This window comes from Canis lupus, chromosome 2 (assembly GCF_048164855.1).
Source record: "Canis lupus baileyi chromosome 2, mCanLup2.hap1, whole genome shotgun sequence".
Classification (NCBI taxonomy): domain Eukaryota; kingdom Metazoa; phylum Chordata; class Mammalia; order Carnivora; family Canidae; genus Canis; species Canis lupus.
This window is the reverse complement of record NC_132839.1, coordinates 77,920,946-77,936,731: the sequence shown is the minus strand read 5'-3', so window position 1 is coordinate 77,936,731 and position 15,786 is coordinate 77,920,946.

The following is a 15,786-nucleotide window of genomic DNA, read 5'->3' as shown; positions in this document are numbered from 1 at the left end:
TAAATTGTATATAAATAATAGCACCTGCCTAAAAGGATTTTAGTAATAATTTCAAAAGACAAATTATACAATGTGCAGTGCAACTTTTCTTTTTCTTCATTATCATCATCATCATCATTTACAACTTGGGACATAAAGAGAAACAGACCTTAGGCTATGAAAATCCAGCACCTACTAGGCACCAATCATTGCAATGATCATGGATAACAAAAGTATATACAATATATTATCTTTATAAATCAAATTTTATGTGTCAAGTTTTATTTTTTGAATTATTTTCCTCACATCTTTCTCAAAGAGCCTATTGAAAACTGCGAGTCAGGAGTGTGAATAAATGTGTCAAGACCGTGTGATGAGTAAAATAATAAAAGTACGTTTGTAGAAAAAGACAACACAGAAAAAAGAGTTATTTGCTGTTTTGTAGTACAGGAAAGGTTGTTTTGGAATACAGTAAAGTGTGAGCTAAGTTTTGAGGAATCAACATTATCCATATTCTGACATGCAACCAATGTGTGAATATAGCCGGAAATAGCTTAGACTGACAAGCATTTGATCTCATGGGTTGTATCAAGGTAATACTCCTTAGTCAATTTTACAAGTTCACATACTAAAGATATTATACATTTGCATAATATTTTACAAATTATAAATGTTTTAACAAACACTGCGTATATTAAATATCCATAGGTAGAGAGCAATTTCCTTTTGCCAAAGGGAGAATAAATAGAAGCAAAATAATATCAATGGTAAGAAATTTAAAGAGAAAGTGAACCCAAACCCCTGAACTGTGACCCAGCAAGCACACAAACCTTCTGTGAAGTTTCCTCTGGCAAATAGACTGACCTGAGGGTGAAACATTCCTCTACTGTTCAATCATGCCACCCTTGCTCATCCTACTTCCCCATACCCATTTGTCTAGCCTTGGTTACTCCTCATAAAAGAAAAGCCCTGGTGTGATCCCCGTTGGCCCAGTTGATTAAACATCAAACTCTTGGTTTCTGCCCACGTCATGATCTCAGGCTCTTCAAATAGAGCCCAGGTCAGGCTCAGAGCTCAGCAAGGAGTCTACTAGAGCTTCCTTTTCCCTGTCCCTATGTGCCTTCTCACACTTGCTCTCTCTCTCTCTCCCTCTCATACAAATAAATCCTTAAAAAAAAGTATTGACCTAACCTTTGAGATGCTTGCAGATCCCTCCTATTGGTATATCCCCTTCTCTCAGCTTCCCCCTATTGTACGTGGTTCTTCCTTCCCTCTTGCAGTAATGCTTTCCAAAAAAAAAATCTCTTCTTGTCTAAGTCCAGAGTTGTTTTTTTTTTTTTTATTTGAGAAGAGAAAAATGAAAACTAAAATAGAGAAGCCACATGGGGACCCAAAGCAATTACTGACAATATTAAGGTACATTTCATGATTGCTTTGCTTATGGAAACATAAACTGAGAACTGGAAAACCTGAAGTTATTTCTTAGCTCTGCCTCTTAACACTTGATGTAACCTTGGGCAAGTCATAAAATGTTTGAGACCTGAATTTCTTCCTTGATAAAGCAGGAATCACAATGTCTACCTCCAGGGATACTGCAAGGATTGCATGAGATAATGTATATAAAAGAGATTAGCAAATTGCAAAGTCCTTTCATATTGCATTTATTACTTATAAATGGCTCTCCTCCACTTGCTGTTGATCACTCAAAGCTGCTCTGAGTCTTATAAGAATAGTTTAAAATGTGTGCAAGATTATCAACTGTGATCATCCCTGCAGAACAGAATAAAAGGTAAAGAGAGAAAAATAAAATTAAACCAGAAATAACTCCACATAAGCACTGTTCATTTTTTAACTTGACCATAGTGTTTTCTTAAAAGAACTTCAAGCAACACGGGGAGAATTATCTCAAGGACAATCAACACTACACTAGAGAGCACCATTGTAATGAAAATGAAACATTCCAAGGGTTAAAAGAAATTCAGTTTAAACACATAAAATTTTATATGATTATAAAATATCACATAGCATTATTTTGGAAATAAAGAATTTAAGAAAAGCTTTCTAAAAGGTAGAAGCTTGTTGTCATATAATCGACGAAACTAGACTATTTTTGCTTGAAGCTTAAGAAAATGATACTTTCATGGGGCTATAGAATCAATCTTGCCATAAGAAGTTATTTTTTTAAATTATTAATCTTTAAGATTGAAACATTTTAATTTATTTTCCCTGGTGCAGAGAAGTAGTGATTTGACTTTCTTTATTTTTTGACCTAATAAGATATCTTTTTAAAGTTTAATTCTCAAAGTTACAGTAGTTCTTTAACTTTTTTTTTCTTTTTTTTTTTTTTTTTTCCTTTCTCGTATTGAATGACTTCTCCTTACCTGAATATTTTTCTTTGGCTATTTCTTAAGATCTAAAAACATTTTTATTTATATTGTTTTCCTATTTCAGATATTATAAGCAATACAAAACTAACCTCAGTTATTCTGATTCATTCTCATCAAATATTTTTAAAGTTTTGCACACTTTTTTCTAAAGAAGAATGCATGCTATTTACATTTTAAATATTTATGTTTTATTAGCCTATTCAGGAGCTAAACATACTAATTACTACATTTACTATATTTACTTCTATACTGAGTAATGCCAAGGACCCTTTATACATTTAATTTTATATCATCGATATGTTTTCAGCCTTGAGTGGTTCTCATTTAAGTTATGTTTTTATTATAGTTTAAAATATTGACATTGTTCATAACTCAGCCATTGGTATCCTTTCCTTTCATTTCAGTTCTGGCCATGAGAAATATAAGCCCAAAGTTGTTTTTGTATATTTCTCTTCAAGATTATCACTTTGCAGAATAAACATGAATAAGAAAATATATTTCAAACAACAAAGCAGCAATATTGCCATTTTCAAATATTTTTCAACACTGAGAGACCACTGAACATCACTAAGATGTAGTTGAAACTATAAAACACCAGAAATACTGGACTTAAATCTTAGTTCTGTAATTTTGTAACATAAACATCCTGTGTTTCAGTATCTTCCTTTACAAGATGAAGTGTGTAAACCGTGTAGCGTATTCCATAAAATCTCTTATAAAGCCAGCTTCCTAACATCTAGTTAAATTCATTTGGAGTGTTAGAAAGTACACTCCTTCTCTACTGAATCCTTTTCCTACTAAATAAACTTAGTTTCTCAAATGTGACACAGCCAGCATTTATTATTTCTCACATAAACATGAGTAAACAAAAACTATGACCTGCAGAGACCACTTGGTAGTATACCATATTGAATTTTGTGAGCAAATAAACCCAACCTTTACTTATTTTGCCTTCCTTCCATCTTTACTCCATCATTGCACCCCCCCCTCCCATATTCTAATACATTTTCTTGAGTTTTTTCAACATGAGTACAAAGTGGGACATGAGGTTCTTATCTCCTGGAGTCAAGAAGGAATCTCATGGACAAAGGAGAGCGAGTAAAGGAGACTAAATAAGGTTATAGAGTTTTATTAAGTGTAGATACAGAAAATGCTGTTGTTACTGAGGACCTTTAGGGTTGGTCTTTTATTGAAAGCTAACCAGGGAAAATTAAATCCTTTTACCATCCCTATCGATCACCATTGAGTAAGGATTAATGATAACACCTTTAATGGCTTACTTCCTTCTTAGGGTCCAATTAATTCTTTGTTGGTCACAAGTAGCTGTTATAATATGACCCCACCTCTGACACCTAGGACAGGATGGTCTGGTTTGATTCTTTATCTCTGGTTTCCTTATACCTCGACATTTTGGGGATTTTCATGAGCCTGATCCTGTAGCCCCGTACCTGTCTCTCCCTACTCAGCCCTGTCTGTCCCTTACTCAAGTGGAAGTGATATGTATAGTTCTGTGATGCATCATTGTCCCCTAAAAACAACAAAATGTGCTTAATTACTTGTTTAGTTGTGCTGAACACCATATAAAACTTATTGCTGTGGAGGCTGAGAAAATTAAGGCCATTCCACCTTAAGTTCAGCATTAGCACAAGTACAGCCATCCTAGGCCCCTGTGAATAAGAGCTGAACTTTACCTTACTTCAGTTACAGGAAAAAGCAGCTTAACACCCTAGAAAGCCCCATATTAGAATGAGAACAGTTCAAGCCAGTGGCAGGAAGACCCATATTAGAATGAGAACAGAACTTAATGCCCTAAAAAAAAAAAAAAAAAAAAAAGAACTTAATGCCCTTTAAAGCCCCATATCAGAATGTAAACAGTACTTGAGAAATTCCTCCCCCCTCTTCTGGAGGTCCCCTAGACCAGCCCATAAAACCCAGCTGTAACCCACTTGGGGTCCAAGTCCCTGCTCTGCTGTGTCGGGTACTCTTGGACCCAAGCTCGAGCTTGTTAATAAACCCTCATGTCCTTGCATCAGTGTTGGCTCCTCGGTGGTTTCTCGGATTCGCAATCTTGGGCACAACAATTGCAAACTTATTTTTGTCCGGTTTGGTTTGCAATCACAAAATACATCCATACTTGACCTTTGAACAACACAGGTTTGACCTGCACTGGTCCGCTTGATATGGGAAACAAAGGCAGAAAAAAAAATGTTAAATTTCCTTACTGCCTACAGCCCATTAACTAGTCCTTGAATCAGGCCGAGTGACATTCCTTTAGGGACTCCACTGCCTTAAAGTTGACACTTTGCCCAGGGCCTTGTAAGTCTACTTTAACATACAAAAATTCCTCTGGAAACTTCCTTTATCTCTACCCCCACCAAGATACAGGCTGGCAATCATCCTCCCAGCATATGACCCACTGGATATAAATCTGAAGAGTCTCATGACTAAGAGTTTACTAAACACTAATAAATGACCTTTCCCAACAAAGCTAGCTCCCTAAGGATCCTGGAAACCTTGTTCCCAAAATACCTGGGAGGCTTACATTCTTCCTAACCCCCTCCCAAATTGAAAGTATAAATGGGCCACTCCTCACAACCCCAGTGAGGACCTGCTCACAGGTCCTATCCCGGTGCTTTAATAAACCCATCTCTTGCACTCAAGGCATTTCAAGAATTCTTCTTTGGCCATCGACTTTGAACCCTAATGTCTTTCCTACATCACACTTATATGTGTATTTTTTTTTTTTTCTGATGAATACAATACTGTAAATGTATTTTCTCTTCCTTCTGATTTTGTTAATAACATGTCTTTTCTCTAGCTTACTCCACTATAAGCATACAGTATTTAAAATTATTATAAAATGCGTGTTAATCTCTCTATATTATTACATAAAGTAAGGCTTCTGGTCAACAGTAGGCTCTTAATAGTTAAGTTTTAGGGGAGTCAAAAGCAAAACACAGATTTTTGACTGTGCAGGGGTCAGGGCCTCTAACCCTCGTGTTGTTGAAAGCACAACAGTACTTATTCCAAAAGAGATTTCCTATTCAAAGTCATGTCTTAGGTGGCCGACCTTTCAAATTGAACCTTTCATATCACATAGACTGAACTGCAGGAGAGCCCAAATCCTAAAATTCACTTTTCTTTGACGCCAACAGTGTTTTACTCCTCAGTAAACCAGTTTACTTTTCGAGTCTCTCTTTCTCTCTATTATAAAACACAGATAATGATCTTTGCTTTGTGTGAGTTAGGGGATTACTCTCAGGATCAAAGGAACAACTACCTGTGAAAATGCCTTGTGAACTATAAAATATAAGATGTTTTATTCAAACAGCAATGTCACCTTTTGAAGTGCCCTTTCTTAAATAGATAATGTGAAAAGGAGTAAGGGAAATCTCATTAAAATGGGGTGGGGGAGCACTGAAGAGGGAGCTCTCACATGGGGACCATGCTTTGCAGTTCACATAACCCACAGGAAGAAGGAAAAGAGTTATTTTGACAAGGGAAGACATTTTTACATAAGAATTTTATCTCTTGCTTTTAGAAAAAGAAAGAAGATTCCCTCCCTGCTCCAGAGCACAGCACTAAGCACTGCTGGCAACCCATGAAAAACCAGATCAATCTCCAACTGTTCTTCTCCGATGAACTTTTGTTCAAAACAACCCTCCCATTACTCTCCCATTTCCTCCTGAAGCCTATTAAACATTAACCTTCCCTTTGTCTCACTGGACTTGCCTTTGGTTTGCCCAAGTTAGCTTGTCCAGCTTGCAATTCCTCTTCTGTTCAAAAATAAACTCATTTTGCCAGTAAAATAACTGACTATGTTGTTTAAGGTTGGCACTGTTATCTAGAGGCGATTCACATCTTTACTAGACAAAGCTATGAGTACTTATAATTTCCATTTTTAAAAGATGAGAATGGAAAGATGTAAGTTATCTCTTTGAAAAACTCACTGTTCAGCAATCTTATTTATATTTTCCTGTCATTTCTGTTTGGGTATTTTTCTCACACAGAACCGTAGATAGCAGACAAGTTAGAAAGTTTGATTAGGGACACCTGGGTGGCTCAGTAGTTGAGCATGTGCCTTTGGCTCAGGGAGCGATCTGGGGGTCCTGGGTTCAAGTCCTGAATCAGGCTCCCAGCAAGGAGCCTGCTTCTCCCTCTGCCTATGTGTCTGCCTCTCTCTGTGTGTCTCTCATGGATAAATAAATAAAATCTTAAAAAAAAGTAAGTTTGATTACATATATTTTGATATTTTGTGAATGATCACTGTAGAGTGACCTAGGTATACATAAGAAACTTTTAATATTTTGACATAAAGAAAAGCCATCCCTCAAGGTCCCTAGAGGCATCCTCTTCTCATGTAGGCCAAATAAACCTGAAACTTCTTGCTCTAACAAATAGGTCCATCTTAGAGCCACATGAACTGAAGATTAATACGAAGATCAGCATGAACTCTTGATTCAAATAGTCAGTTATAAAATTAGGGTAAAAAATTTTTCAGGGTGAATATTACCTTTGCTTGTTGCTTATTTAGCTAATAAGTTATAGGTTTTCATTTGGGTAAAACAACCAAAAACAACAGGTTTGTTTAAAGCCATGAAATCATTCAGGGTAGCAAAATGCTAATGTACTGGAACCAATAGTTACAGAGCTTTCAAATTATCTCATTCCAGGCTATACATTTTCATTAACTGGAATGGTCAACTGAATTGCCCACACCATTTAAATTTGTTATTCTTTGGCTTTTTGGTTTACAACCAATTTTGTCTCATCAAAGCTCCATACTCACCCCATCTCTGATTTAGAATTGTTTTCTTCTTAATTGATCCATTCCCTCAATTTAAAAATATGTCTATCACCTGCTCTTTTTCTTCTATTTTCTTTCCTTTTACTGCACGGCTCATGATAACTATATGGCATGACCACAGAGCAATAGAGATACAACGTAATTCTTCCAAGTTGAGAGATGGTGTCCTCCCCACTCAAAAGAACTTTCCAACAGGTCAGCTTCTTGTCTCACCCTTCCTAAATTTCTGTTAAACTTTATCACCTGGAGTAACAAATGTCCCGTTATGACAAAATGTTCACCCCTTATCAAGTGGGAGCTTTGTCTATTTCAGCTCTAGTACATTTAATGTGTTTAAATTTTTTATTTTTTTATTTTTTTGTTTATGATAGTCACACACACAGAGAGAGAGAGAGAGAGAGAGAGAGAGGCAGAGACACAGGCAGAGGGAGAAGCAGGCTCCATGCACCAGGAACCTGACGTGGGACTCGATCCCGGGTCTCCAGGATCCTGCCCTGGGCCAAAGGCAGGCACCAAACCACTGCGCCACCCAGGGATCCCCATTTAATGTGTTTAAAGGCATTCATTATCCTATTCTGTGATGTTTATGGTTGTGATAACTTACATTGAATGCAAGATGGACTGAAGAATTTCCTTCATTAGGGAAAAGGATGTATGATTTGTGGGTTTTATTAGTTTGCTAGGACTGCTGTAACAAAATGCTACCAACTGAATAGCTTAAACAAAAGAAATTTTATTGTCTCACAGTTTTAATGGCTAGAAGTATGAGATTGAAGCGGTAGTAGGGCTGGCTCTTTCTGAGAAGTGTAAAGAAGTATCTAGATTCTATGCCTATCCTCTAGCTTCTGGTGGTTTGTTGGTAACCTCTGGCGTTTCTTTGGCATTTAAAATAGTCACTCCAATCTTTGATTAATCTTCACATGGTATGATCCTTGTGTGTGTGTGTCTCCAAATTTCACCTTTTTGTAAGGAAAACATAGTGAACTAGAGGTCCATCTTACTTCAGCATGACCTAGTTCTTTTTTTTTTCTAAAGATTTTATTTATTTATTCGAGAGAGAGAGAGAGAGAGAGGCAGAAACACAGGCAGAGGGAGAAGCAGACTCCATGCAGAGAGTCCGGCGAGGGACTCGACCCTGGGACTCCAGGATCGCGCCCTGGGCCAAAGGCAAGCACTAAACCGCTGAGCCACCCAGGGATCCCCAGCATGATCTAGTTCTAACTATAATTACAATGACTATTTCTAAACAAGGTCACATTCTGAAGTACTGGGGCTACGACTTCAACATCTGTTGGGCAGGGTAGCACAATTCAACTCATAATCCTGGTATTTAAAATATTTTACTTTATTGCACTATAGCCAAGTACATTTCTTAGACTCTCACTTGCAAGATTGAAAAACTACTTGCTAATATTGACAGAGAGAGAATTCATTGAATGGATAATGGGTACTTCAAACATTGTCAGGAAGTTTCAGGAAAGCATGCACAGAGATAGAAGACTTAGGGAACTTTCGAATGCTTGAACCAGAAAACAGTATCAGGCCTCGTTGATACTGGAGAGCTTAGTTCTTGTCTCACAGAGTCAAAGAATGAATCTTGTGGACAAAGGAGAGTGAGTAGAGTGATAGTTTATTAAGTGAGGATACAGAGGAAGCTCTTAGAAGTGAGAGGGGTCCCAACAGGTTTGCCACTGAGGGCATTTAGTGGTCGTTTTTTATTGAGAACTGACTGGGAAGCTTATGGTCTTGAGATTCTTGTGCTGTCTTTCAATAGGAATGGTAATAACATCTTTAATGGCTTACTTCTTCTTTGGGGTCTGGTTATTCTTTGTTGATCACAGATGACTGTCATAAAAAGAACCTCCTCTCCCACACCTAGGACAGGGTAGTCTGGCTTGCTCCCTTATCTCTGATTTCCTTACACCTCAGCATTTTGGGTATTTCCATGAGCCTGATCACATAGCCCCCTATCTATCTCTCCCTACCTAGCCCCACCTGTCCCTCACTCATAATAATAGTAGAGGACATAATTGCAGCTGCAACTGAATGAAGATCTTCTCCTGACCAGAACCATGTAGGCACTCAATTTTGATAGCTTACAGTATAGACTTTTGAAACTAGGCTGACTGCCATTGATGCTGCATCTTTAAGTTCCTAGCTGCAGATTCAAATTTTTGTTTCAGCAAAATGATAGTCAAGTACAGACACTGTGTCTGTACCTTGGCATTCTAAATGGCTAGGAAAACCATTTCATCTTCTCTAGTAGGAGGTAAGCTCTTCTCCCAATAAGACACGCATATTAGGAAATTCTGGAAATATATTAATGGGTCTATATGTTAGACAGCCTAGGTTTGACAAATGCTCTCAATAATGTGCCATTTGTTTCCTCATAGTTTTGCCACTGTACTTAATATATAAATAACAGTATATTAAAAATTATCTGTGGGGAGAAGGGTTAGAGGGGGAGATATGGTGTCACTGTGGTGAACAATAGTGGAGTAAACACTGTAAGCGTTCAAAGGTAAAAGACTTTCCTATGAGCCTGGCCAGATATTAAGTTGAGGACCAGAACTTAAATAAGCAAAGAAAGAGGCAGGGCACCTGATAAAAGATGTGACACTGAGGGAAGAAGGAATATGACATCATTGGGACAAATATAATTTACAGATTTAGTTAAACTGAAGCATTTTTATAGGTGAATGATGGATCGATACAATGATCTCTGTTTGGGCAGTTCATTTCTGGCCTTGCATGTCACAGTAAAGTGTTTGAATGTTGTACTAAACATAATGGGATGTTATTCAGGAGAAAGGACAGGTATATTTAGGAGGAATATTCTAACATATGATATTCTGCATAGGGGAGTTTTGCAGGCACAAAACCTGATAGAATAAAACGCAATAGTAGTGAAAAATGACTACCATCAAGGTAGCATTTTGGAAAGATAGCAAAATATTCACAGTCAAACCTGTGAAATTTTACAGAAGGAAAGTAATAGAACTTGGTAGAGAAATAAAGCACTGAAGACAAAAACATCTCTAAGGTTTCAAACCTCTTTGACCACAAGAAATATGGTTTCTTTGGAATATAGATAAAATAGTCAAGAAAACAATCCTGTGGTTAAACATTTTATACTTTTTAAATACCATGTTTAAAATGGTAGCAAAATATTCAGTAAGAAACATGTCCATAGAGAAACAAAAACCTAGAACTCAGAAAAAAAGAGTGAAGCTGAAGACATTGATTTGAGAGACATTTTTTCTTTTCTTTTTTTTTTAAGATTTTATTCATTTATTTGAGAGAGAGAATGAATGAGAGAAAGAGAAAGAGAGGGCAAACAGGAGGAGGAGCAGAGAGAGAGGGAGAAGCAGACACCCTGTTGAGCAGAAAGCCTGATGTAGGGCTCCATCCAGGGATTCTGGGATCATGACTCTGAGCTGAAGGCAGCCACTTAATAGATTGAGCCACTAAGGTGCCCCTGGGAGACATTTTCTAGAGACAAACAATTTAAGCAACTTTACTCTGAGGAAGACAGGTGCTGAGAAATAAACAAGCTCAAAGTCATTAGAAGCCGTACATCTAAAGTCAAGATGTGTTAGTTTAATACTACTCATGAAAATTCTCATAACCTCAGTTTCAAAAAATGGATCATTGTTCATGATAATGAATTGTAGTATTATTTTTCATTTGTTTTAACTCTATGAAAGTTATTTTTATGCATTGTATATAAGACACGTCTATTAAACGATACATTATATTCCCAAACAATTCAGTATAACATTATCTAACTATATTATCTATATGTATGTTTATCTAACTTTAATTATGAATTATGACTAAAATTAAGGTGGTTTAGATCCTTAATATCAACAGCTGTGATATAAATTATGTTAATTTTTTCTCACTAACCATCTTCAGCTTAATTCATATTTTGGTGGTTATGAAATATGCAACAATTCTCTGTTTTTTTTCTATTGTAAATATCAGTGTGTTTAATTATGCAGCATAAGCACCAAACACACATTTAAAAAGTATAAGTACATGAAAGAGAAAAACATGAATTCAGAATATATTAGCATCTCAATTTCAATTTTTCTTTGATGAAGAGTGTGGAAAGGTACACTTGTTTATTAGTGCTCATTATTTTGAATCAAAATAGCAAGGCAGGCCAAATTAGTCTGGCCAAATGTAAGTCTCAGACAATCTGTGACTATTACTTTGTAATAACAGTGGTGAACTGAAAACAAATCCTGACAGATATAAACGATAAATAAACTCTTATACACTAAAAATTGAGTTGCTTACTTTCTGTTTTGCTTTTCAAAAGTGTCTCAGTCAGTTAAGAATCTGACTATTGATTTCAGCTCAGGTCATGATCTCAGGTTCTGAGATTGAGCCCCACGTCAGGCTCCACACTCAGTGTGGAGTCTGCTGGAGATTCTTTCTCTCCCTCTTCCCCCTCCCCACTTCTACTCTCTCTCTCTATATATATACTCTCTCTCTCTAAAGAAATAAAATCTTTTTAAAAAATCATAAAAACAAAAACCGTTCATTGGAAAAACAACAAAATAAAACAAACACTATCCATTGACTTCTTCGGAGGTCACAGAAATAAACTTCTATTAAAAATTACTGATACTTGCTTTCTTCACTTCTCATCTCCCTGTCATTGTTCAACCTACCCTATCCTGGCTAGTGTCCCCATTTCACTGAAACCTGTAGAGCCTAGACAATATACCCAATGTCATTCTTATTGTTAAAAATCAGCGTATTGTTATTTATCTAGAACTGTAAGCCAAATTTAGGAAAAGTGGCCATATATAGGGAAACTTATCCCCATCACCGCCATCACTTCCCGTCAAGCCACAGTGAATGAACATGTGTAATGCAAATAAAATGTGTCCCCTATCTACCTCCAATAATTCCAACTCTGTTCTTAGAGCTTGCCTGTGTAAAATTTACATTAAACATCTCCTTCACAAAATGCATATTTCTTTTGTTTTTGGCAAAACCACCAACTGCTGATTTTCTAGGACAGGTGTGGCTACTACTTCACAGGTACTTTTTCTGAACACACCTCTGGCATCTAAATGCTGGAATTCTTTAGAACTTAAGTCTTCTCTCATTTATATTCTTTCTCTAGACCATTATAGCTGTTCCTCGATTGTTGGCTGATTAGTCTTAAATGTATATAGATCCTATGAAACTATTTCTTGAATTCCACCATTAATATCTACTTATTTGCTCTTTTTACTTGAAATCTCATATGCATTTTCACTTATCATTTCTCAACTTTAACAATGTTTTCTCAAAACCCATTTCCTTCCCAGTTTTCTCATGCCAGTAAATGTCAATTCTACCAAAGTCAAAATAGGGAGAATCATCCATGACTGAAATTCTTGCTCATTTACTTTCAACATCTATTCATTGGCAATTTAGCTTGTTGGCACTATCTAAAACCAATCTCTCCACATTTCTCCTGCCAGTCACTCTCTCTACTTCTACTTCTTTAATCAATTCCCCACAGAACAACCAGATGGTATTTTGAAAATGCCCTCTGCTTCTAATATGCTGAAGGCTTCCAATTGTCTTCACATGTTTTCAAAAGCCTGGGTGATTACCCCCTGCTTATCTCTCTTGCCTTATCTAGTGCCACTGTTTTGACTCCACTACAGAAGGCTTTAGTCTTCTGAGAATATTAATTTCACTCTTGCTCCAAGACTTTTGCACATGCTGCTATTTCTGTTCTGACAGCCAGCAGTCCAGACACTCACATACCACCTTACTAACTTTCCCTTTTCTGTTCCCTCGATGTCCCCTCGTAATTCAGGAACCATTTGTCAACTTTTATGAAAGAATTTCCTCCACTATTTCAAATGTACCTTATATTGTATCATAAATTTGTGTGTTTCTTGTGTATTACCTGCTACAAATTATAAATCTACTTGTTCTTTGAATCACTTTGTGTCTGTTTTCACTACTTTTAATGTATACCTGAAGAGAGCAAAAACTACCAGCCATCTAACAATTTACTTCACTATCTGGTGCATAGTACATTCGTCTGTCAAGTTTATATAGAAAATAAAATACTTGAGGGTTTAAATGATGCAGTTTAACTAATAATAGTCTCCTATATTTGGCAAAATATCAAAGAAAGATATATATGGACACTCTGAGCTAAAGAAACCTCAGCCATTCGTGTATCCTCACACAAACAAATGGTTTTATTTTACTTTCTTTCCACAATATCTTAAGCATAGTAGTTAATAATTTATAAGTATATTTTATTATTTATAGCAACTTGTTATTTGTATATGTAATTATTGCCTTTAATTTGTAGATGACAAATCTAAAATTTATAATAGGTGATTTTTTTTTTTTTAAGATAATAGAAATAAAGAAGAGTGGAACAAGAGATCCTTCTCAGTGCCTTGGATTCCAGAAGCAGGTTAAGAAAATGTCACCTCACATGAATACATTTGAAATGTATTGGAAAACTCTACTCATCTGTACTTTATAAATAATTCTACCCTTTTTTTCAATAAGTACTCATCAACTTCAAAATCTGATCTTTTTGCAAAGATCAAATCTTTCACTCAATTCATTTCTACCATCAATAAGTTTAAGTGTAAGAGTATAAGCTTATGTTGCTTGAGGCCTCAGACTAGAAGAGCTCAGGCCAAAAATAAAAATGTCTTATGGCTTCTGGGCAGCCTGGGTGGCTCAGCAGTTTAGTGCCACCTCCGGCCCGGGTTTTGATCCTGGAGACTCAGGATTGAGTCCTGTGTTGGGCTCCCTGCATGGGGCCTGCTTCTCCCTCTGCCTGTGTCTCTGCCTCTCTCTCTCTCTCTCTGTGTCTCTTATGAATAAATAAATAAATAAAATATTTTAAAAAATTCTATGGCTTCTTATATAAAAGCGATGTCATTGAAGTATTAATAAAAGTTGGATATTAATAATGATGTACTCATTAACTTGAAAAACATATGTGCAGTTTAGCTGCAATAATTTTCTACATTACTTATGATAAAATACTTTTACTTAATTTTTTTATAGAAATAATAAAACATTTCAATCAAAGAAACAGCAAAGGTATAATTCCTTAGATATATTAATTGCTACTTGTGAGCACAATCATATTTTAAAGTAAATTTACCGGTATGACATCCCACATTCCACATCATTTGGAACTGAATTGATATGCAGCATCTACATGACAAAAATAAAAGCAATGTATTAATGTTAATTAATCTGAATAATTATTTCTTGTATAAGATGGGTCATAAACATCATTTATAATTTAATTTTATATGAATCAAGATGAATATCATGCATAAATGTTAGTTAAATGATGAAGAATAATACTGTCATGATTGCAAGGAGTTTATTGTTGAGCAGATGATGAGGAGGAGAAAAATGGGAGTAGTTAGTTCCTGTAGCTCAATAAAACATACGGAAATGAATGCTTTCATTAATTATTAGAAAAAATAATGGAAAAAATGTTCTCCTTCCCCTTGGAAAAGATTATATCAAATACTTGTTTTTGACAGGACCAAGCAATTATTGAAGTGCTTTACTTCTGTAATACTCTATGATTATAAAGGATATTTCATCTAAAGCAAAGTACCTATCTCCATGCTTCCCTCTTTTGTGCATTACATATTTAATTGCACAGACATTGGAAAAACTCAAGATAAAAAGTCAAGATTTATTTTTTATTTATTTATTTATTTTTCTTTTTTAAAGTCAAGATTTAAATGCATGCCTTTCTCTCGCTTAATGACCCACAATTTTCCACTTTAATTATATGTCTTTCCATCCCCAAAAGTATACTAGATACTGGATATCTTATGACTGCTAACTCTCTTAGATTCATCTTTGAGTTCACTTTACTTTTTCTACACTCTTATACACAATCAGTTGAGCTAACAATTAGTCATATAAAATATCCTTTGTTTTAAATCAGTTAAAAATTAATTGAATAATGCATCTTTCCTGCAAAGTATTTCATATAAGGTTCTAAAGATGTTTAAGGAATATATCCTCTCTAAATAGAATTGAGTGTATAGTGAATCTCCTGGAAGAATAAATGCAAGTGCTAGAATAGAAACGAGGAAGCTTAGGAAGACTTTAGGAATGGTCCATAGAAGTGATGTGAGAGGTATGTCTGCAAGGGTAAATTATCTTTCTATGAAGGAAAGGTAATAATTACAATGAGTAGAAAGAAACATTTATAAACTTTAAAATTGTTAGTCTGAGTATTTACAGAAATTATAGAGAAATAGGAAATGAAAATTATTAGGGGTAAATGTAAGAGAGAACACCAGAGATAAGCTAGCCTCAGATTTGACGTACACATTTTTCTCTCTGAGCACATTGGCAGGGTCAGTTAAAAAAAAAATGTGTTAAGGAGCTAATTCTGATAAAAATTTTAGAGTATACTAGATTCAAGAGAAAATAAAACAGATATGCATATATTTAAAAAGGAAATCCCCCAAAGGAGGCCGTGCCCAACAGCTTTACCTTTTCCTATTATATGGATTATTGTACAATAACTTTAAGCAATGTCTCTACATTTTCTATACCTTATATTGTTTACGTATATTAAGATGA